We start from the raw sequence: 21716 nt of genomic DNA, 5'->3' as shown, positions 1-21716 counted from the left end.
TCAGTAGGACTATCAGCTGTGTATCCACCAGACTTCTGCACAACACAACTGATGGTCCCAACCCCATTTATAAGGCAAGAAATTCCACTTATTAAACCTGACAGGGCACACCTGTGAAGTGAAAACCATTTCCAGTGACTACCTCTTCAAGCTCATCAAGAGAATGCCAAGAGTGTGCAAAGCAGTCATCAAAGCAAAAGGTGGCTACTTTGAAGAACCTAGAATATAAGACATATTTTCAGTTGTTTCATACTTTTTTGTTAAGTATATAATTCCACATGTGTTAATTCATAGTTTTGATGCCTTCAGTGTAAATGTACAATTTTCAAAGTCATGAAAATGCAGAAAAATCTTTAAATGAGGTGTGTCCAAACTTTTGGTCTGTACTGTATATCTATATAGATATATAATATATATAGGAGCAGTTGTAATGACCATATTTCCTTTTGGTTCTATATCCAATACAGCATTTTGTTATTGGCAGCACATTCCCTGTTTAAACACAGCAACTTACTGCCGATAATGATTTAATGATTTTTTTTCTGAGCATAAACTATTTGATCATCCAACAAGCAAACATCTAAGTCGCCCATTGAGTGATCACCGGCATGTTTACACAGGTTGATAATTGGATGTTACCGTTCTTATTGACCCTCATTCACCGATTCCTGACCCTTCTAAGTGCATCTTTACTTCAGCAACTAAACTGGGTTTCTGCTGTGAATGTTGGGGAGTTATATGGCTGCTGAAATGACAACCAGTGTTATGTTTAGGCCACGGCCCCACTATCAGTGTTTGTTCAGTATTCGGTCAGTATTTTTTCTCAGGAGTGGGAGCCAAAATCAGGAGGGGTGATAAATGCAGACTTGGTGACTTGTTTCTATTATACTTTTTCTCTATTTGTTCCTCACCTGGTTTTGGCTCCCACTCCTGAGAAAAAATACTGACCAGATACTGATAGTGGGGCTGTGGAATATGTACCCGTTATAATCTATGGGGCTATTCACATGTCCTATGTTTTTTTTTTTCTTTCATGGACCATGTGTCCATGCAAATATCAGAGATATGTCCTTTTTTCCATAATCACGGATGAAAAGGGCCAATACAAGTCTATGGGTCCATGAAAAACACTTAAAGCACACAGATGGCATCAGTGTGTCATCTGTGCTCAGTCTGTATTTAATATTGCAAAGGATAGGAGAAGATTTGTAATTTATTTATTCATTTATCCACCCGTCAACACTGATGACCACACTGATGGTAAAAATGGACACACAGACCATACACGGATGATACGCTGATGCTAAAAATGGACACATGGACCATACACTGATCGTAAAAATGGACACACGGACCATACACTGATGATACGCTGATGGTAAAAATGGACACCCGGACCGGACGCTGACACACTGATCAAAACACTGATGACACCGGTACCATTTTTTCACATACGTGTGTAAACACTGACATGTGAATGAGGCCTTAAGCAGGAATTTCTTTTATAAGAAATCGTCTGTAAACATGTAGGTGAATTTGATCCCATTTATGAACACTTAGTAGAAATAAATTAAGTTCTAAGGTATCAGTTTGGGGACCACCAACACAACCAAGTGTGAGAAATTCTTCAGAAGTAAGCAGTAAATGCTCCTGCCTGTGTGCACGAGGGCCTGGCACGGCTCCCAGGAATGGCCTTTAATCCGAACCCTTTTGTTTACCACTGTGTTGTGGAAAAAGGATAATTGGTACTTTCCTTCTGAATTTGTATCTTGTAAATGGCTTTGGAGGGAATAGACCTCAAAGGTTTCCTATTCATTTGGAAAGTGGCTAGAACCCGCCAGGGTGGTTTACTAGGGGGCCCTCTATATAGTTTTTTTGTGCACATGTTCATGGAAACTCATTCTATTTTCTTTTACTTTTAGATGTGATATTCTCATGGTAACCTGTACGATTGCTGCTGAGTAGCTATAGGATCCTATTCTAGGGGCTAAGCGTCCAGTTCCTGCGCGGAGCTGTACTGCGGTCATGTGTCAGCACTCTTCTATAGTACACCTGCTTGTGGGTCTCTGGTCTTGGATACTCTTGGATTTAATAAGTGGGATGTTTGTAGGAAATTCAGCAGGATCTACCAGTGGATGACAATCCCTTGAATCAGGTCTCCTTTGATCTCTGGCTTCATTGAATTCAATTGACTCCATAATTTTAATCCACCAGCTGATTGAGGGAGGTTCTTGACAAGGAGCTTTTACTATGAGCTGGAGATGGACATGAAACCGAGGTATCGCCGCATCTCACAACAGACTTCCCCTTTAGCACTTTATTTTTGGACATTTGAAACTAAGGCTAAGTTCCCACAATGAGTATTTGGTGAGTTTTAGATGTTGCAGATTTTCTGCAGCATTTCTTCAATTATTAGGTTATTTAATGGGGTTGTCCACTACTAGGACAATCCCTTCTTGTTCTACATGTTTGGCCCTGATAAAATCAAAAAGCCTATACTCACCTCCCGTGCCGGAGCCATTGCAGCGGTGTCCTTTCTCGCGGTCTCGGGGCTCTTGTGTGGTTATTGTGACACATGAGCCGTGTTGTGAGACTCGTGAAAAATAAGCACGGTGGCCATGAGATTTCTGTAAATCTCATTCACTCTGCTGGAAATTTAAGATGCTTTGTTTTTTTGTGCAGTGAAAATCTTCAGCGCCAAAAGTTCATCTTGTGAACTTAGCCTAATATATTTTTATCCCAATTACAAATTTGCAGGAAAGAAAGCATTTTAGGAGGTACCGGTTAATAAGTACTTTGGTTAGCTGCAGACTGCAGTAGACTTCTTTTCTGCTCGGTGCATGGCAATGACGCATGTTCCAAGCGGAGAGTGTGTGCGGTTAACTTTTCTTATGATTTTATAGAGCCTTAGTCATAACTTTTCTCGGCGAATCCTCCCTTCATGTGCTCTGATCCTTTTTAATTATGGATTATTATCTTTGTATGTCCTTGAAATTGTCCAGCAAAGTCAAGACTTAAATAGAAACTAGGTAGGTGTGACATTAAAGACGTTGGTTATTACCATCATTTTAATGTACCAGCCCTATAGCTAGAGCGGAAGAACTCTGTTTTTCTGTAGTGGCCAAACCCTTACAGAATATACAGAGATTTTCCTATAAATGAAAACTATAGATAGTTAAAAGAAGTGTCCTATAAAGTGTGGTAATTAGGATATTTTTTGCTTCCTGGCATCATATGGCTAATCCTTGAGCCGTACACACCTGCACGGATCTAGTGTCCATAGCTGGCTTTAAAAACGCTGCATATAAATTATTATTTTTTTTTTATCAAGCTGTAGGACCAATCCCGCCTAACAACTGATACCCCCGATAACTGGGAATGATCCTGTAGAAAACTATGGGATCAGCATCAGTTTCTTTCTGGGTTTCTGTTTCACAAAAAACACCGGATGGCCTGGATGGCGTGCTAAATAGAGGCCTAAGAGAGGAGAGGCGGGCACAGGGCAGAGAGGAGAGGAGAGGCGGGCACGGGGCAGAGAGGAGAGGCGAGGCGGGCACGGGGCAGAGAGGCGAGGCGGGCACAGGGCAGAGAGGAGAGGAGAGGCGGGCACGGGGCAGAGAGGAGAGGCGAGGCGGGCACGGGGCAGAGAGGCAGGCAGAAGAGAGGCGGGCATGGGGCAGAGAGGACATGTTAGTATAGAAAGGACCTGTGATTCTCTTGGTTACCTGCTCGCTTTTCTTTAGCTCTTTTTGATTGACATGACTGCCCATGGCTGCAAATTTATGTTAATCATTTAGTGTTTTAACTACTCAGAAATGTTGTATTTGATATTGTCCAGACCTACAAATGGGTTTTCAAAATGAACATTACAATTGATTCTTTTTGTTGTGCTTCCAAATATTGTCCAGACCCATTCTGTTTTACTGTACGGAAGCAGATTGTGCCAGAAACGAACAATGAAGCGGAGTGCATTGGCACAGGCCGTATTCCTCATGTCCTGTTTATATAAGGAGAGGAACCCTTGCACTTCCACAAAGCCTTGCAAGTGACTTTCAGGGGTTAATGATGTAATCTCACTTCTGCCACACTAATGATCCGCCATTGTTTTGTGTGATCTCTATCTTTTATTAGCAGTTGTAAAATTGCAGCACTGGAGTTCAGCTTTTCTGACTGTCAAACAGACATGCGACAAATATGAGATTGGTCTTAGGCCCACACCTTGCTGATCTCTGACATGAGAAGGTTTAGCTCCATGCTTTCCATAGTAAGTTCACTATTTATATGGGGCGCATCACTGGTAAAATAAACAGAAGTTACAGGAATGGGTGCAATACTTTTAGGAAAGAATTCCTCTATAACCTATGTAATGGAGCGTGCCTTGACTTTTTTACTTTTGGATTCCATATTAAAAAGCAAAACAAAAAAAAAAAACTTTCTTTGCCTTACTATAAAGACTGAAACACACATTTATGTAAAAAAATGCCGTGATTCTATAGAGTTTACATTTGTGTCATTATTTTCCCAGTTTGTTCTCTGCTTAGATGCTAATCTCTGGCTTTGTTAGCAGCTTAGGTCACATTCCTTTAATGTTTCTGTTCTCCAGTTAATTTTGTGAACTGTGAAAATATGACGTATAGGTTACCTTAAGGGGAGAGGTAGACGGCCGTATAACGCGGACGAGGACATGCTTGAGAGCATGTATTTCTATGCAGCTGATACACACAGATCTGGAGAGCCGCTGGCCAGTCCCAGCATTACGATCTTTGTCCGAGTTATACGGCGGTCTGACTCTTCCCTAAAGGGAGTCCATCAGCAAGTTGGACCCTCTACCCCACCCACTGTAAACGTTATATGCATGTAGCCCAGTGAAAGATGATCTCATTGGTACCTGTATTGTCAGTCCATTGCCTGAATCTTGAGAGAGCCACTTTTTTTTCTTTTTTAGTGGTGTGCAGATGATGGGTTAAGTGCGATAATGTCTGTAAAGCGCTGAGGAATTAATGCCCGCAATCTCCTGGCCGACGCCTGATGTCTGATGTGCATCAGCTCCTGATCAACAATGGTGAAAACCCAAAGAGGCTAAGTTTGGTTTAGTGCATTCTCCCGCCCTGAGCACATAACAGCTCATTTGCATACCGCTAAAAACTTGGATTTCTCGAGCTTCGTACAATTTCTAATAAAAAATAAAAAGGCAGATAGTGGTATGTAATAAAAAAAAAGTTAATCACCGGATTGAACCCCCTGTCACTCTAGCGCACGCCACTTCAGTGTTATCCTTCAGGACCACAACTGATGACGTTCTTGAGTCATCTGCTCAATGAAGTCTGTAAATGACGGTTAGCGGAGAGGGGGGGAGAGTCACGGGGCAGAGTCTCTGCGCTGGAGCAATGGGCGAGTTTGCCTCGTTTATTGCTTTATGCCATTATCTGATGTTAAATTGGATAAGCTTTCTTTGTTGAATAATTGGTACAAACTTTTCTTTTTGTAGTGGGAGAAAGACTAACATTGGTTATAGACGGCCAATAGAGCGCCAGCCATTGCTGCAGGCTTCTGCAGACAAACGTTCCCTTACTCTGGAATGTACCTGACAAGTGTCGGATTATCAAATAATTGAGGATAATTGTTCTTGTATAAATTTACTGCTTGTATAGTAGAGCTCCTCTAATAAGAATAACATGTTATAACATTTTCTGTTACTTCTTACTTTCATACTTCTTTTTTTTTTCCTTTTACTAAGTCTTGCTTCTGGTTTTATTAAAATCCAGTTTAGTTTCCAGTTCTGTGCCAGAAAGTTTTAAGAATCGGATTATAGGATGTTGGATTAGAGTAAGAGATTTTCTGTATTTCTAGTACATTTGCGGGTGATTATTCCTCAGCTCTTGGCAGTGTTACCTCTAGTACTTGACCATTCACCGTTATCTTCCATCTTGTCACTGTTTCCAGGTAGTGCCCTGTTTGCCCAAGCACTTCAACCATCCAGAAAGCAAACAAGACAATGATGTAATGGTGCAGCCTGTATGGCTCCGTGACAGACGCACAGCACAAATAGGTGCACAGGTGACGTTCCTCTGCGATCCCTAAAGGACCTAAAAACTACAGTGCGGGTCAGTGTGATGGGTTGTTGGATGTAAGCAGCCGTACAGCCTTTAATCAAATTATGAAAATGTCTGTCATTGTGGAGATTTGGCAAATTATCAAGGAAAAGTGTCATGAGAAAATGACCTGTTTAAATCACATTTTTTTATGCCAAATGTAATTTTTTTTAGAATTGTGATATTACTGCGTTTAAAAAAATAAATCCTATTTCTTGCTATTTTCAATACTAATACTAGAGTCATGCCTCCTGTCCTTTTCAGCGGCCATATGGACATAAGCAGCAGTAGACTGGCTCTGACTCATTGACCTGTTCAGAAAGTCTATTTTCTGTATGCTCTGATCTGGGCCTTGTGAATCTTCTGAATGGTGGATCATGTGTTATATTGTATATAGATATGTTATGTCATTAGAATCCTGCTAAAATGAATGCTTAAAGGGGTTGTCCAGACCTTTAACATCGATGGCCTATCTTTAGGATAGGTTATCGATGTCTGATCGGTAGGGGTGCGACTCCCAGCATCCCCGCTGATCAGCTGTTCCCCCGGTGGCGGTGGTCGGAGCTGCACAGCATAGCTCTGTTGACTGTATAGTGGCTGCTGCTGGGTATTGCACATTATCCACCAATTGAAATCAATATGGAGCGGATGTGCAGTACCCGGCTGCGGCCACTATTCCGCCAATGGAGCTGTGCTGTTCAGCTCCGCAACTGAGCACTTCTGGTCGCTGCTGACACCAGGAACAGCTTATCTGCGGGGATGCCTGGAGTCACATCTCCACTGATCAGACGTTGGTTACCTATCCTAAAGATAGGCCATCAGGCCATACATGAGGTGGTGATTTGTTGATAACGATGATTGTTATGCCACCATAAACTGTTCAATCAACCGGTGAATGAGCTATTTGCCTGTTCTCTCTAGTGACAAATGGAATCCTTATATATAATTGGTAGCGAGTGTTCTTACCAATGCTTCTTCACTGATGCTCAGCCCTTCTAAATGTGTCTATAGTGATATGGAAGATTGTAAAAAACTGATTTAACAATAGGCCATTTTCTGATGACTCGTCCCTTTAAGTGGAAATCTGCGCTACATTAAAAAGCTGCCTGAAATCTGTTCCCAAAAATTGCAAGCTGTACTTTATACACGTCCGTTCCTTTGAACAGTTATACTCCGTCTATGTGTTTGTATGTGCTTATATTCCTGTGGTGTTTTTAGGCGACTTCTTGCTTTATGGATATGTTACATTTGTACTCTATATTTTTTCCAAGAATTTTAGGAAAAATATTGTTTTTGAGGAATGGAAGTAGTCTGGTTTCCACAGCAATGAATATGTGGTGTATGAACATTCATTTTTAGATTTGGTGTTGGGAGGTAAACTAGATTGTTTGCTCACAAACATTGCAGACAGCTGTTTGGCTGGGAGCGGCGACATTCATGGAACAATAGTCGCTCGCACTTCCTAATTTACACGGAGCCTCTTTATACTAGCACCGACAGAAAATAGAAGTGTTACCCAGATTTCAGCTGTCATGTGCAAGCTGGGAAGTTACAAAGTTGACTTGGCAAATAATTACTTAAAGCATCTAACCTGCTGTTTTTTAAAATTAGATATATGTGGAGCCTAACATAATAAAGGGTTTGTTTGGGATTTTAATATGGACGGGCTTATACTTATGATAGGTCATCAGTACCATATCGGTGTGCCAGAGGCGGCTGGATGTGCTCCGTTGCACAACTCCACTGCACAGCTCAGTCATCTGCATAGTGGGCACAGCCGGGAGCTGCACATCCATCACTATTCAAATCAATAGGGGGCAGATGTACAGTACCCAGGCGTGACCACTATACAGGTGAGGGAGCTATGAAGTACAGCTCCACAACTAAGCACATCCGGCCGACACCGATCAGATGATGTCATAAAGGTCCTGGGTAGTGATGGGCAGACACCTGGATGTTCAGGTTCGGCTGGTTCGGCCGAACATCTATTAAAAGTTTGGGTACTAGAACAGAACCCGGACCCCATTCATATGAGTGGGGAACCTGAACATCCTTGGGTTCTGATCGTCAATAAGATCGTTACTGCCGGTCAGAGCGCTGCATGATCACTGTCATGTGTCAGCGTGATCCCGCAGCTGTGACTGTGACCCACTGTAAAACGCTTACCGCAGGTCACAGGTGTCTGCTGATGAGTACTACTACTCCCATCAACCTACACCTGCTGTCCTTGATAACAGCGAGAGCTGGCACCGCTGATGGGAGTATTCATCAGTCAATGCCTGTGCTCAAAGTAAAAAAAAAAGTTTAAAATAAATAAATAGATTGAAGTAAATAAAAAACAGTTATACTCACCTAATCCCTGAAGCCCCTTGCCCCCTGTAAAAAATAATAAAACACCATAATACTCACCTTAACGCATAATCCCCAAAGCCCATGTCACCTGTAAAAAAGAAAAAATAAACCCCCGTAATATTCCCTTAACCGCCGTAATCCATACTGTCCCACGACGATCTCACTGGTAGAACAGTCACATTAGCAGATGTGGCTGTTCTACCCTGCAGCCGGCTACATACTGACAGGAGCCTAATTGCTCCCGCAGTATATAGCGCTGAGCTGCCATGACAGAGTTCACAGGAATTCATCAGCTGATGAGCTCCGGTGATCTCATGGCAACACCGCTGCGTGAAAAAGTTCTCACGCGGCTCCTGTGCCGTAAGTGAGGTCACTGGGGTTCATCAGCTGATGAACTCCTGTGAACTTTCACGGCAGCTCAGCACTACACACTGCCTGCGTCAGTGTGTAGCCTGCTGTCATGTAGAGCAGTCAAATCAGTGACTGCTGATGTTACTGCTCTACAACTGATCCAGATTGTCGTGGGACACTGGATTATTTCGTCACGTCGGACAGGTGAGGGATATGGTTGTTTTTTATTTTTGTTTTTCTTAAAGGTGACAGGCTTCTGGGGTTAAGTGAGTATAAATTTGCTTTTTAATTTTCTGATTTTTACAGGCGACAGTGGCTCCATGGATTAGGCATTAGGTGAGTATCACTGTGTTTTTTATTGTTAAATAAATGAGTCAAACCATGTGTACTTTTATTTCAAATAAAGGATTTTTTACATGCCGTGTCTTTATTTCCAAACTTTTACTATGGGGTCAGTAATGGGGAGTGTCTTATAGACGTCCCTCCATTACTAGCCCCTGGACTTCAGCTGCCAATACAAATCATCTGACATGAACCCCAACCCTATTACCCTACTTGCCACCGCACCAGGGCAAGTGGGGAGAACGAGGCTAAGCGGCAGATTTGGCTCATCTTATTGATGTGCCATTTCTGGGATGGCTCAGGGCTGATGTTGTTAACCTCAGAGGGGGCTAGTATCCATGACCCCTTCCCTGGCTATTAATATCAGCCCACAGCTGTCTGGTTAGCCTTTGCTGATTAGATTTTATAGGGGGACCCTACGTCAATTTTTTTCTGGGGTCTCCCTATAAACTAGCCAGTAAACGCTTATCAAACAGCTTTGAGCCTTTATTAATAGACAGGGAACATTTTTGCCTAATGGCCCCTTCCTAAACTTTTAATATCAGCCCCCAGCTGGCTGTGCCTATTCTCGTTAGTGAATATAGGAAAGACCCCACATCAATTTTTGGGGGGTTATCCCCTATAATAACCAATAAAGGCTAAGCAAACAGCTGTCAGCTGATATTAATAGCCTGGGAACCTTTAGGGCTATTGGTCGATTCCCAGAATATTAACAGCCCCCAGCCGACGGCTTTCCCTCTGCTGATTATGCAAATTAAGAGTGACCCCACGCCTTTTTTCCTTATTTATTTCTTAACATGTACAGTTAAATAGACACCCAAGGTAACCTTAGTTCACAGCTCCCAGGTGTTCCAGCAGCTGGAAATGCTAGTAATCATAATGGGGTTGTCCGGTCAAAACCTATAAGTCTGCAGTCAATCGGGGCACGGCCTCGCTCAATGCAAGTGTATGGAGGCCGCACCCACTGGCCGGGGGTATGTATACTCATGAATACCCTCCGGTCCCGGGTCAAAAACCGTGCCTGCGCTGGAGGGATTCAGAAGACTGCAGTTACACAAAGTGACTGCAAACGTATCCATTTTGACCAAACAATCCTTTTTAAAATGGCCCTCAAAGTCTCCCATGAGGTTTCAGGCCTCGCAGCTGCCGGGAGACCAATTGGCTTTGAATTCTGGTGAAAGATTACAGAGTTCAAACCACTGGGTCTCACGGTAGCTCTAGTGCTGGACTGTTGAATGGCGGAGTGCCGGACAGGCGCCTGGTACTGAGTTCAGCTCATATCATTGTCGCCTGTCCTCCCTGAGATCAGCTCGATCAGGCGACAATGATGGGAGTTGAAGTCAGCACCCACAGTGTACATTTTGTGTAAAATAAAGAGTGAAATTAAAAAATAGCGTGGGCTCCCGCCGATTATTCATAACCAGCAGAGGGAAAGCCATCCCCTGGGGGCTGATATTACTAGCCAGGGAAAGGGTCCTTTAGCCCAAAATGTTCCCTTGCTATTAAAAGCAGCTCACAGCTGTTTGATTAGCGTTTACTGGGTATCTTACAGGGGAACCCCAGAAAAAAATTACTGTAGGGTTTCCCTATAAAATCTAACCAGCAAAGCCTAACCAGACAGCTGTGGGTTGATATTAATATCCAGAGAAGGGGCCATGGATACTAACCCTCTCTGAGGCTAATAACATCAGCTTTCAGCGGCCCCAGAAATGGCACATCTAGAAGATGCGCCAAATCTGGTGCTGAGCCTCGCTCTTCCCACGTGCCATGGTGCGGTAGCAAGTGGGGTAATAGGGTTGGGGTTCATGTCAGCCTTGTATTGGCAGCTGACATGAAGATCACGTTAGCAATGGAGCCTCATAGTAAAAGTTTGGAAATAAAGACACGGCATGTAAAAATTCCTTTATTTGGAATAAAAGTCCACACGGTTTTACTCATTTATTTAGATATAAAAAAACAAATGGATACTCTTCTAACACCTAATCCTAGAAGTCATTGTCACCTGTAAAAAACAAAAATAAAAAACAATTGTGAAGAATGGCACCAGAGAGACCCCACAGAATCCCACCGCTGCCACCACTTGTGAAGGATCCGCACCTCGCCACCCGCATGATGTCACAGTTACATCAGATGGAACACGTGCTACGGACCTGCCCTTTGCACCATCGTGACGTTCCGCATCCCCTTGGGGACACGTAAGGTCAGATTGGTACAGTTCTACACAGACAGTCCCTATCCACATGGGTACAGGAAGGCACCGGGAGTGAGAAGAGGTGGCCCACTCAGTCACTGACATGGCACCACACTCACTCACACCCCGACAGGTTGAGAGGCCCCTTCACTAGCCCCAGTGAATCAGAACCTTTTCGGCCTGGTAGAGCTGCCAACAGTTCCTATTAAATATAATTCTTGCTCGCGGACTGGGGGATTATATCGGGCCAGGAACCAGCCCCGGTAGCGTGTTCATTGGACCGAACAATGGACGTGAGCTTACGTGGATCGAGATAAAAGAGCAGCCCAAGGTTAAATTATATATTTAGTCGCCTTAAGGGCACACTAGACAATACACTATATACATAAGGGTTATACATGCATAATAGTCAGAGATGCAAACACAATAGTGGTACAAAAGATATAAGCAGTTATTGAGTCAGTTACCAGTCAGATGGAAGGCCTGGCTTGCGGGGGAGGGGCTGCCACATGGGAGGCTGGTGGTCCCCTTTGTTGCAGGACTTCTCCCACACGATGTGTCGTCACGATCTCCCAGGGAAAAAGACACTGAGCTAGGTCTGCTGGAGCTCTTAACCCCTCTGGGTCACTCCCCCTCCTGCCCCCTGGCTGGACCTAAATCTCCATCCTGGTCTCTCTCAGCTAAAAACTAAAAAAACTAAAATACTTCCTTAATGGATGGTCCTAGGGAGCCAGTTCTGGTGTCATCGGATCCAGCCGGGCCCCTGCTACGCAGGGAGACCAAGCACAGTGGGATTTCCGAAAGGCTGTACCGTGTATCTCCCCATCCCTACCGGTGACATGGTCTTCGGGGATTGGGCGTTAAAGTGAGTATTATGGTGTTTTTTTATTTTATGATTTTTACAGGGGACAAGGGCTTGGGCTTCAGGGATTAGGTGTAGGCGAGTATAGCTGTGTTTTCTATTTTTATTTCAATATGCATATATTTTATTTTAACTTTTGAGTCATTCCATGTCAAGTGGACCAGTGGTCCCCACTCGACCTTCTCCGATTTTGCTGAAAATTTATAAGGATGTACATGTATGTTTGAAAAGAGGTTCTGTAAATTTTTAGGGCCAGTTCTCAAATACATTGGGCACTGTTGACCTTTCACTGGAGGTTCCACCAAGCCTGTGGCTTCAGCTAAGAGGATTTTGCAAACTTTGGCACATAGCCATTAGAGTTCTATACTGGCTATGATGCTGAAATTTGGCATACTAGCTCAACTTTTGCTGCTAAACACAATAAAATTATTACCGGCTATGACAAAACAATATTTCAGCCGCAATTTTGTGTCAAAGTAGCTTGTAAAACGCGTCGCATAAAATTTATGCCAAACTTTGCCCATATATAACTCAAGACCAAAAACCAATAGTAACTGGTGCTTTGCCCTGTACACCAAACATCTACATGACTTTGCATTGCTGCAATATCACGGTCAAATCATATGTATTTGTGGAAATATTCACACCCACATATGATGAAAAACTTAAAAAAAACGAATTTTACCTATTTTTAGGTCAAATTTCTCAAAAAGGGTACCCCTAAAATATATTAATTCTGATATCATTAGAAAGAGCACATTTTTCTCTTCAAGGATCATTGTTTTTTTTTTGGAGTCTCTCAGTTTAAGAAAAGAAAAATGCCACTGAACATGGTGTTATTTATGCTCGTAATGCATTGATTTTCAGATTCTTATCACATGTTACAGAGTTGTATTGTTGCTAGCAATGTCTTATAATCAAAAACCTATAAACCTTTTTGTTTATGAAAAGTTATTGACTATTGTTACATTTTAATGCATATATTATTTATTTTTTAACGATGGAGAATGAAATTGATGAAGAATCGGCCCAGTGCTCTATCGGCCTTGCGAACAATTCGAAGTGCCAACTTAAGACATTCACCCATAGCAAGGATGAGTTGAAATTGTTTACAAGCTTTGGATTGGATGAACAGAAATTGCTGCGTCGACGAGTGGGACTAAATTTTGACGAACAATCACAAATCTGTTTACACTATGAAGCTTCATTCTTGACCAAATATGAGCATTTGCAAAAATCGTGTTGCAATCCTTTTGGGAAGAAAGGTCATAACACCAAAAAGAATTTGCGAGCTATCAATTTGTTAGCTGCTGACCAGTTGAACGAATTTACAAAGAATGATGTGAAGCCTGGCCAGAAGATGTGTGCATCATGTCGAAAAGAATTTGCTAACAGGAAAAAATCAGCTGATCCAGTTTCCTCTGAATCAGATCCAGATGGAATGGAATGTTCTCCTGAAAGTCTAAATTCAAGCTTAACATCCATTGGCATCTCCCCTCTGAAATATCCACGGGTAAGCCAGCGGGATTCACTTGGATATGCAAGGAGAAAGATAAGCCAGGTACAAAATGCATTTTCTAGCAAGATTGCTTCAATTGGAAGGCTTGAGCAGAAAGACATTGAGCAAACAAAAACAGCACAGTGCAAAATGTGTCTGGATTACAATCACCTTTTGGCAGATTTGAAGCAAAAGCTGCAGGTGTCCAGTCGGGCAGAAAAGGTCCAAATCTTGACATTGGCACCTAAAAGTTGGTCCATTAAGGCTATATCAGACGAATTCGGTGTCTCTGAATGGTCAAACAAGCTCGAAAGCTTAAATGTGGACATGGGATCTTAGCCTTACCTAGAATCAAGTGTGGCAAGAAAGTTTCTGAGGAAGTGAAGAAAAAGTTGCAGGCATTTTTTGAGGATGATGAATTCAGTCGAATGTGCCCTGGTAAAAAAGACTATGTATCAGTGCGAATAGCTGGAGAAAAAAAGCAGATGCAAAAGTGACTATTACTGAGCAATATGAGGGAAATGTTTGTTGCCTATTGGGATCGGAATGGCCCTGAAATTGGATTTTCCAAGTTTTGTGAGCTTCGGCCAAAGTGGTGCGTAACCGTTGGATCTGCTGGAACACATTCCGTTTGTGTGTGTACCATTCACCAAAATGTCAAACTAATGCTTGCAGCATGCCCAATCAATGATGACTGCAAAGAGCTCATATGCAAAATGGTCTGTGGAATTGAATCCAAGGACTGTATGCTTGGCCGTTGTGATAAATGCCCAGGTCCTGAAGTTTTAAAAGAATTTCTAGTCAATGTGTTTGTCAACAGTGACCCTGAAGATATTATTGAGTTCAAACAATGGATTCACACTGATCTAGACACGCTTGATACCAAACAACTGACTATAGAAGATTTCATTGAAGAATTGGTTTTGAACATTTCTAAACTTTGTAGCCATCACTACATCGCCAAGCATCAAAGTAGCTATTTGAAATCGTTGAAGGAAAATCTGAGACCTGGAGAGCTTCTGATCCTTATGGACTTTGCTGAAAATTACTCATTTATTGTTCAAGATGCCATTCAAGGTTTCCACTGGGAAAATAGTCAAGCTACAGTACACCCATTTGTAATTTACTTCAAGGAGTTAAATGGTGAAGCTGCGCAGAACATCAGCTTGTGCATAATCAGTGATTGCTCACGACATGACACAGTTGCAGTCCACACTTTCTTAACAGTAATTGTGGAGTATCTCAAGACTCTCATCTATGGGATTCATCATATCCACTACTTCAGTGATGGATCTGCAGTTCAGTACAAAAATTTCAAAAATTTTCTCAACTTGTGCCACCACAATGCTGATTTCAATATCAGCGCTGAATGGAATTTTTTTGGTACCAGTCATGGAAAGTCGCCCTGTGATGGGATTGGAGGGACAACAAAGAGGTTGGCAACTCGTGCCAGTCTTCAACGCCCAACTGAAAACCAAATACTGACCCCGGTGGATTTATTCAACTTTTGCAACGAGCAACTGCATGGAATCAAATTTTTTTTTGTCCCAAAAGAAAAAATTGACGAAATACGGGTAGTTCAAGAGGAAAGGTTCAAAGATGGACATATTATTGCTGGAACAAGAGAAAATCACCAGTTTGTGCCAATTGATGACAAAAAGATTCGCATTTCAAGGGTGTCAAATGACCCATCATCTTTCATTGCCCATGTAGATAGATCTGTCAGATCAGAAATGCCTTTTGTGCCAATTGCAAACCTCCAGCCAGGGCAATTCATTGCCTGCATTTACGATAGGAACTGGTGGATTGGAAATATTTCTGAAATTTCAGTTGACGACCATGATGCATTAATAAATTTTATGCATCCTCATGGACCAGCTAGCTTCTTTCACTGGCCTGTGAGAAATGATACATGCTGGATTCCCGAGCAGTCAATCATTGCAATAATTCCAGCACCAGCTGCAACAGCAATGGGCCGACAATACAGCTTCTCTGAACCGATTATGTTGCAAATTCAGCAACAATTCCAGACCACTTAGACTGAACATTATGGCTTGGGAACCAACAAAAGATACCCAATATTAGGCTTGGGATCCTAGGCAAAGACACCCACCCTCAGGCTTCGGAACCTGCGATAAAGAGACCGCTCGCGGCTGGCCTTGCATGGCTATCGACCATGGCTCCTAGGCGATGGGCTGCCAGTTCTCGAAAGACAGCATTATTACAATTCTTAATAGGATTATAATACCAATTCTTAGGGAATTGGTTGTGGTATAACCACCATGGACCAACGCAAGGGTTTGAATAGTGCAGTTACCATTCATTACTTATTAATAAATAACACCATGTTCAGTGGCATTTTTCTTTTCTTAAACTGAGAGACTCCAAAAAAAAACCAATGATCCTTGTAGAGAAAAATGTGCTCTTTCTAATGATATCAGAATTAATATATTTTAGGGGTACCCTTTTTGTGAAATTTGACCTAAAAATAGGTAAAATTCATTTTTTTTAAGTTTTTCATCATATGTGGGTGTGAATATTTCCACAAATACATATGATTTGACCGTGATATTGCAGCAATGCAAAGTCATGTAGATGTTTGGTGTACAGGGCAAAGCACCAGTTACTATTGGTTTTTGGTCTTGAGTTATATATGGGCAAAGTTTGGCATAAATTTTATGCGATGCTTTTTACAAGCTACTTTGATACAAAATTGCGGCCGAAATATTGTTTTGTCATAGCCGGTAATAATTTTATCGTGTTTAGCAGCAAAATTTGAGCTAGTATGCCAAATTTCAGCATCATAGCCAGTATAGAACTCTAATGGCTATGTGCCAAAGTTTGCAAAATCCTCTTAGCTGAAGCCGCAGGCTTGGTGGAACCTCCAGTGAAAGGTCAACAGTGCCCAATGTATTTGAGATCTGGCCCTAAAAATTTACAGAACCTCTTTTCAAACATACATGTACATCCTTATAAATTTTCAACAAAATCGGAGAAGGTCGAGTGGGGACGATTTTTAAAACTGGTCCACTTGATGTGGAATGACCCTTTTTCTTTTGCTTTGAGCACAGGCATCGGCTGATGAATACTTAAATCAGCGGTGCCTGGGATTAGAGAAGCTTCTGGTCTCGCTGTTATCAGTGACAGCATGCATAGGCTAATGGAAATAGTAGTCTGTTTTCAGCCGACGCCTGTGACCCTCGGTAAGCTTTTTACGGCGGGTCACAGTGACAGCTGTGAGATCACGCAGACATCTGACTGCGTGATGCCGCATCACTCTGAGCGGCAGTAACTATCTTACCGCCAATCAGAGCCCCTGTTTCCCGTGCTGTCACACAGATAACAGCACGGGAAACAGCCGAACCCGAGCAGTAACACAGACTTTTTGAGGAAGTCTGTGTTCGGGGTCTGTGCCCGAACACTAGGTGTTCAGTATGGACCACAAACTTTACTGTTCCGGTTTGCCCAACTCTTGTCCTGGGCAACCCCTTTAATGTTTGGGCCGATGCAGGTGCGGAGACAAAAGCTGTTCAACAACACTGTTGGACCACTTATAGTCCAGTTGTTCATCATATTGACCCTCTTATGTGCTGCTTTGGAGCCGCTAGTGGCCCCCTGCCTTCTTGGGCCTGTATGTGGCTTCACAGGTTGCACTAATGGTAAATCTGCCCTAGGCCAATAGTCCACTTTATTGATATGTACAGAATATAGTGCAGCCTTATTGACTGTATACAGACTATTAGGTTTGTCATTATTGGTATGTTCTCGCTGATAATACAATAAAGCCTAACCTCTCTTTTATGTGTCACACAGACTATAGAACTAACATTAATTTATGTGTTACTTGTCAGGACAGAGAACTGCCTGTTGCTTGAATTCCTTGGGGTTGTTATTCCAAGAATTCCACTGCAGTACATGCATGTAACCCTGGTGTAGAAACGGAGGAAATATCTTTTACTTGTTCAAAATTAGACTTAGTTGTCCCTCACAATGGCCTGTATTATATATGACTGACAAGATGACAGCAGAGTTGGAAAGTAGTGCAGCTATTTTATCTGCGTTATATTGTTTGAGGCCTCAGAGGGAGCTTGTTTAGCGCTCTGAGGCTAGTGCTCGGATGTCGCACATTTTGGTGTGGATTTCAGCAAATGAAATTTTAAGCCAAAATCCTCTACAGGATCCGCATCTAACACTTCTAACAAGTTTTAAGGCTGCAATCAGAAATGTAGTTTTTTTAGGTATTTTCTTTTTTCTAGGTATGTTTTCAAGCAATTTTTATTGAGCCAAACTAGACGTGCATCCAAAAAGTTGAAAAAGGAAAGCTTGACATAGAAAAGTGACGTGGTGTGGAGTGGATCCTGAAGAATTGCACATTCCGTTCCAGTCTTGTCAGAATTGTACCTCTAGCAATATACATGTTAACAATGTGCCCTAAATTAGCACCTGCTCAAAGGCACTAAATTCAACTTGAGAGGATCTATGAACTATATATGTGCGGAAAGTGTATTTTGGAAAAACTTGTCTGATTGAAGTTAGCATAAGGTGGGGGCTACACAGCCATTTTGGTCACAACACCAGTCATGAGCCAGAGATCGAAATGTGCCGCTGCTACATCAGAACAAAATGCAGAGGTTGCATTTTGATACCCTAGCGTACTGTGACAATTATGTTGCGAAAAATCTGACTGGGTCAGATTTTTAATATCTATCTTTTGTACGCAGCTTTAACATTTGTTTAGCACTGGCGATGTAAGCGGATATTTTCAGAACATAATAATACCCCTTACTAACTTTATTCTTGAAAGCTTGTATTATATTATATATCATTGATTTGTCTAATATTAGTACAGCATTTATCTTCTGGTTAGAAATGTTAGAACATAAGCATCCTCTGTGGAGCTCTGTGACATGACATGTTGTAATGGTGAATTCAGTAGACAAGTTCAAGGATGGTCTGGATGATTTCTGGAAGACTATAATATTACATTGTATGAGTGTTAGGTTCTGAGGAGAGGACTTAGAGCCAGGGCACTTGTTTGCTTGCCATATCTGGATTTAGGATTTTTTTCCCGCCTGTAATATGGAGCAATTGGCATCTGCCTCATATAGTTTTGACCATACTTTAGATCAGGGATGTCAAACTCCGACACAGAGAGCCAAAATGAAAAACTTGGACAAAGTCGTGGGCCAACCAGTATACAGTATAATGGGCCCCACATAGTCCTCCATATAGAATAATGGGCCCTCCATAGTCCTCCATACAGAATAATGGGCCCCACATAGTCCTTCATATAGAATAATGGGCCCCACATAGTCCTCATTACAGAATAATGGGCCCCCCATAGTCCTCATTACAGAATAATACGCTCCACATAGTTCTCCATACAGTATAATGGGCCTCACATAGTTCTCCATAGAGAATAATGGGCCCACATAAGGGTGGCGGTCCTGATGTCAGGGGCCAAATATAACCAACCTGTGGGCCAGATTTAGCCCACGGGCCGGAGTTTGACGTGTGCTTTAGATCATACTAGGCAAACTCTGGCCCTTGGGCTAAATCTGGCCTGCAGGATGGTTTTATTTGGCCCACGACACCAGAACCACCACCCCTATGTGGGGCCATTATTCTGTATGGAGGACTATGTAGGACCCATTATACTGTATACTGGTTGGCCTGCAACTTTGTCCACGTTTTTAATTTTGGCGCTCTGTGTATTTGAGTTTGACATCCCTGCTTTAGATCAAAATGTTAGGCTATAGGTTGAACTTGATGGGCTTATGTCATCTTTCAACCTTAAAGGGGTTTTACACTATTCGGACAACCCTATCTCAATCAGCATGTTTGCCCCCAGTAAAATAACACTTATACTACCCTCGGGTGGTGGCACCATTCCAGCGGGGTCAGTACTGGCTCTCCTGGGGATCACATCACATAATGTCACGCGATCAATGCACCCAATCATCGCTGACTTCACTCTCTCCCCGCCTACAGACGTATCGGACATCAAGAGGAATTGAGCGGCCAGCTGCTGCTCGCTATTCCTCTTGATGTCTTATTTTTCCAAAAGCGGGGAGAGTGGACAAGTAGTGGACAGCCCCTTTAAAGCTATGCATATAAGGCACCAGATCTATTCATCATTGCACATGAATAACTTTGGTGTTATAGTGGTATTAAAAAATCCGTGTCACTTTTCCTGTTTTCTCTCCTGTCCCTTGGCTTATACTAGGTATTTTCATGTTGGTCCAATGCCTTTAGTTAAAAATGTCTGTGATTTAACATTACTGATTTTTTGGCCATTTATGAAGCTTTTGGAGCTGAAGTCATACCTTGGCTCACCAATTCTACTACTTGTCCTTATTCTTTTTATATAAGCATTTAAATATCTGTAAATACAGAATGTGTACTGTGATGTTTGGTCATTGTGACTAAAGTAAGGAACAGTGTGATCCTCATTTTGGACAGACTCTTAATACCGTTGGCCTAGATTGATTTACTTGCTTGACTCAGAAACTGCCACAAAAACATAATCTGTGTTTCTAGTCCAAGGGGGAGTATTCCCCAAATATCCATGTTGTGAGGAAACATTGTTCGCCCATATAGTCTTTTATTTGTGTAACCTGCATCACAATTTGTAAGCATTTTAAATGGAATCTGTCACTAAGTTTTTGCTTCCCAATGTCAGGGCAGAATAAAATGGGGGCAAACGACCAGATTCCAGCGCTGTGTTGGTACTGGGCTTCTTGTTGTGGTTTTATAGTATCCCTGTTCTCTCAATGATGAGTTTTGCCTAACTCTACCTGCACCATTTACAGCTTTCTAGCTACACTGCACATCTACAGAAAGCTGATAATCACTGGCGTGGGGCAGGGAGGATAGCCATAGCTCATGAATATGGAGGACTACATAGCATGGATTTATCACTGAGAGGACCAGCGGGGCTGTAGCAGATGTAGTGTTTTATCAAAACTACCACAGGAAGCCCATTTAAGTGAATTTCTGCTGGAATTTGGTCTCTGCTTCCACTTAATGCTGTCTTCATATTGGACAATAAACACCTGATGACCTCATTAATGTGTGTTTGCTACCACGCACTTGCCAACAATCCTGATTTTGGCAGGGCCGTCAAGCAAACCCGATGCAATTTAAAGTCCGAGTCCCCCCCCCCCCCAGTTTGTGGCAGGTGTAAATGCACTGATATTGGTTATTTAAATTTAGGAGTGTTTGCTACGGTTATAAAAAGTAGGAAATGCATTCATATATAACATTTCTTTCTTCCCAACCCCTTCTTGCCCATTGGTCAATAGCAAATAGCAATTTTCTTATAACCTACCATTAAAGCGGTTGTCCAGCCTTAGGCTACAAGTCTGCAGTCACAGATCACTCTGTGACTGCAGACCTGTGAATCCTCACATTGTGTGCACTTTGCGCTGTGAGGATTCTCCAGTGCCAGCGGCGGGCGTGTGACCCCAAGTATGTGATTTGCATACATGCTTTCCCGTGCTGATTAGATGGGCGAGGCCTCACTCAATGCAAGTGTATTGAGCGAGGCTGGATACAGTCTAGTTGGAATGTGGCCAGATGTAGGCAAAATGCTTACCTACGGCCAAATGACCACCCGCTCCCAGCATCAGAGAATCCTCACAGCGCACAGTGCACGCGATGTTTGGATTCAGAAGTCTACAGTCAGAGTGACTGCAGACTTGTAGCCTAAGGCTGGACAACCCCTTTAATATCAACCATCTTGTTTCTGACAATGTTTCCACTTAGTCAACAGATGACCATTTGCCAAACACTGTGAAAGCTCTTTTTGACTCTTTTATTATGATGACGTTTTTGGCAGCAGTTGTTCTTGCAACTCTGTGTATTTAATTCTGCAATCCGATCGACTTAGCATCTGGGTAAAACCACAAAGCCGCTGAAGGAATGAACAATGGAGATTTTTACCTTCTTTTTTTATAGATTTTATGGAAAACATAGATTAATATTTTCAGTATTTTGTGTTAGTAGGATCAGCCCTACGTCTATATG

General features: G+C 42.3%; 1 protein-coding gene across 4 annotated transcripts in view; it reads left to right on the top strand.

The window, feature by feature from the left end:
- AKAP13 (A-kinase anchoring protein 13) overlaps positions 1 to 21716 on the top strand; it is a 269973-nt gene that overhangs the window by 22358 nt on the left and 225899 nt on the right. The window contains exon 2 of one of the 4 annotated variants that reach the window (XM_073653289.1): positions 5944 to 6104. The exons of the other annotated variants lie outside the window; for them this stretch is intronic. The gene's annotated coding sequence lies outside the window, so the exon portion shown is untranslated. The remainder of the gene's footprint in view (positions 1 to 5943; positions 6105 to 21716) is intronic. 4 annotated transcript variants of the gene reach the window in all.

This window comes from Phyllobates terribilis, unplaced genomic scaffold (genome assembly GCF_046119375.1).
Source record: "Phyllobates terribilis strain yellow unplaced genomic scaffold, ASM4611937v1 Scaffold_11__3_contigs__length_659146591, whole genome shotgun sequence".
NCBI classification, from domain to species: domain Eukaryota; kingdom Metazoa; phylum Chordata; class Amphibia; order Anura; family Dendrobatidae; genus Phyllobates; species Phyllobates terribilis.
Note: the sequence above shows the minus strand (reverse complement) of the source record. Positions and strands in the feature narration are given on the sequence as shown.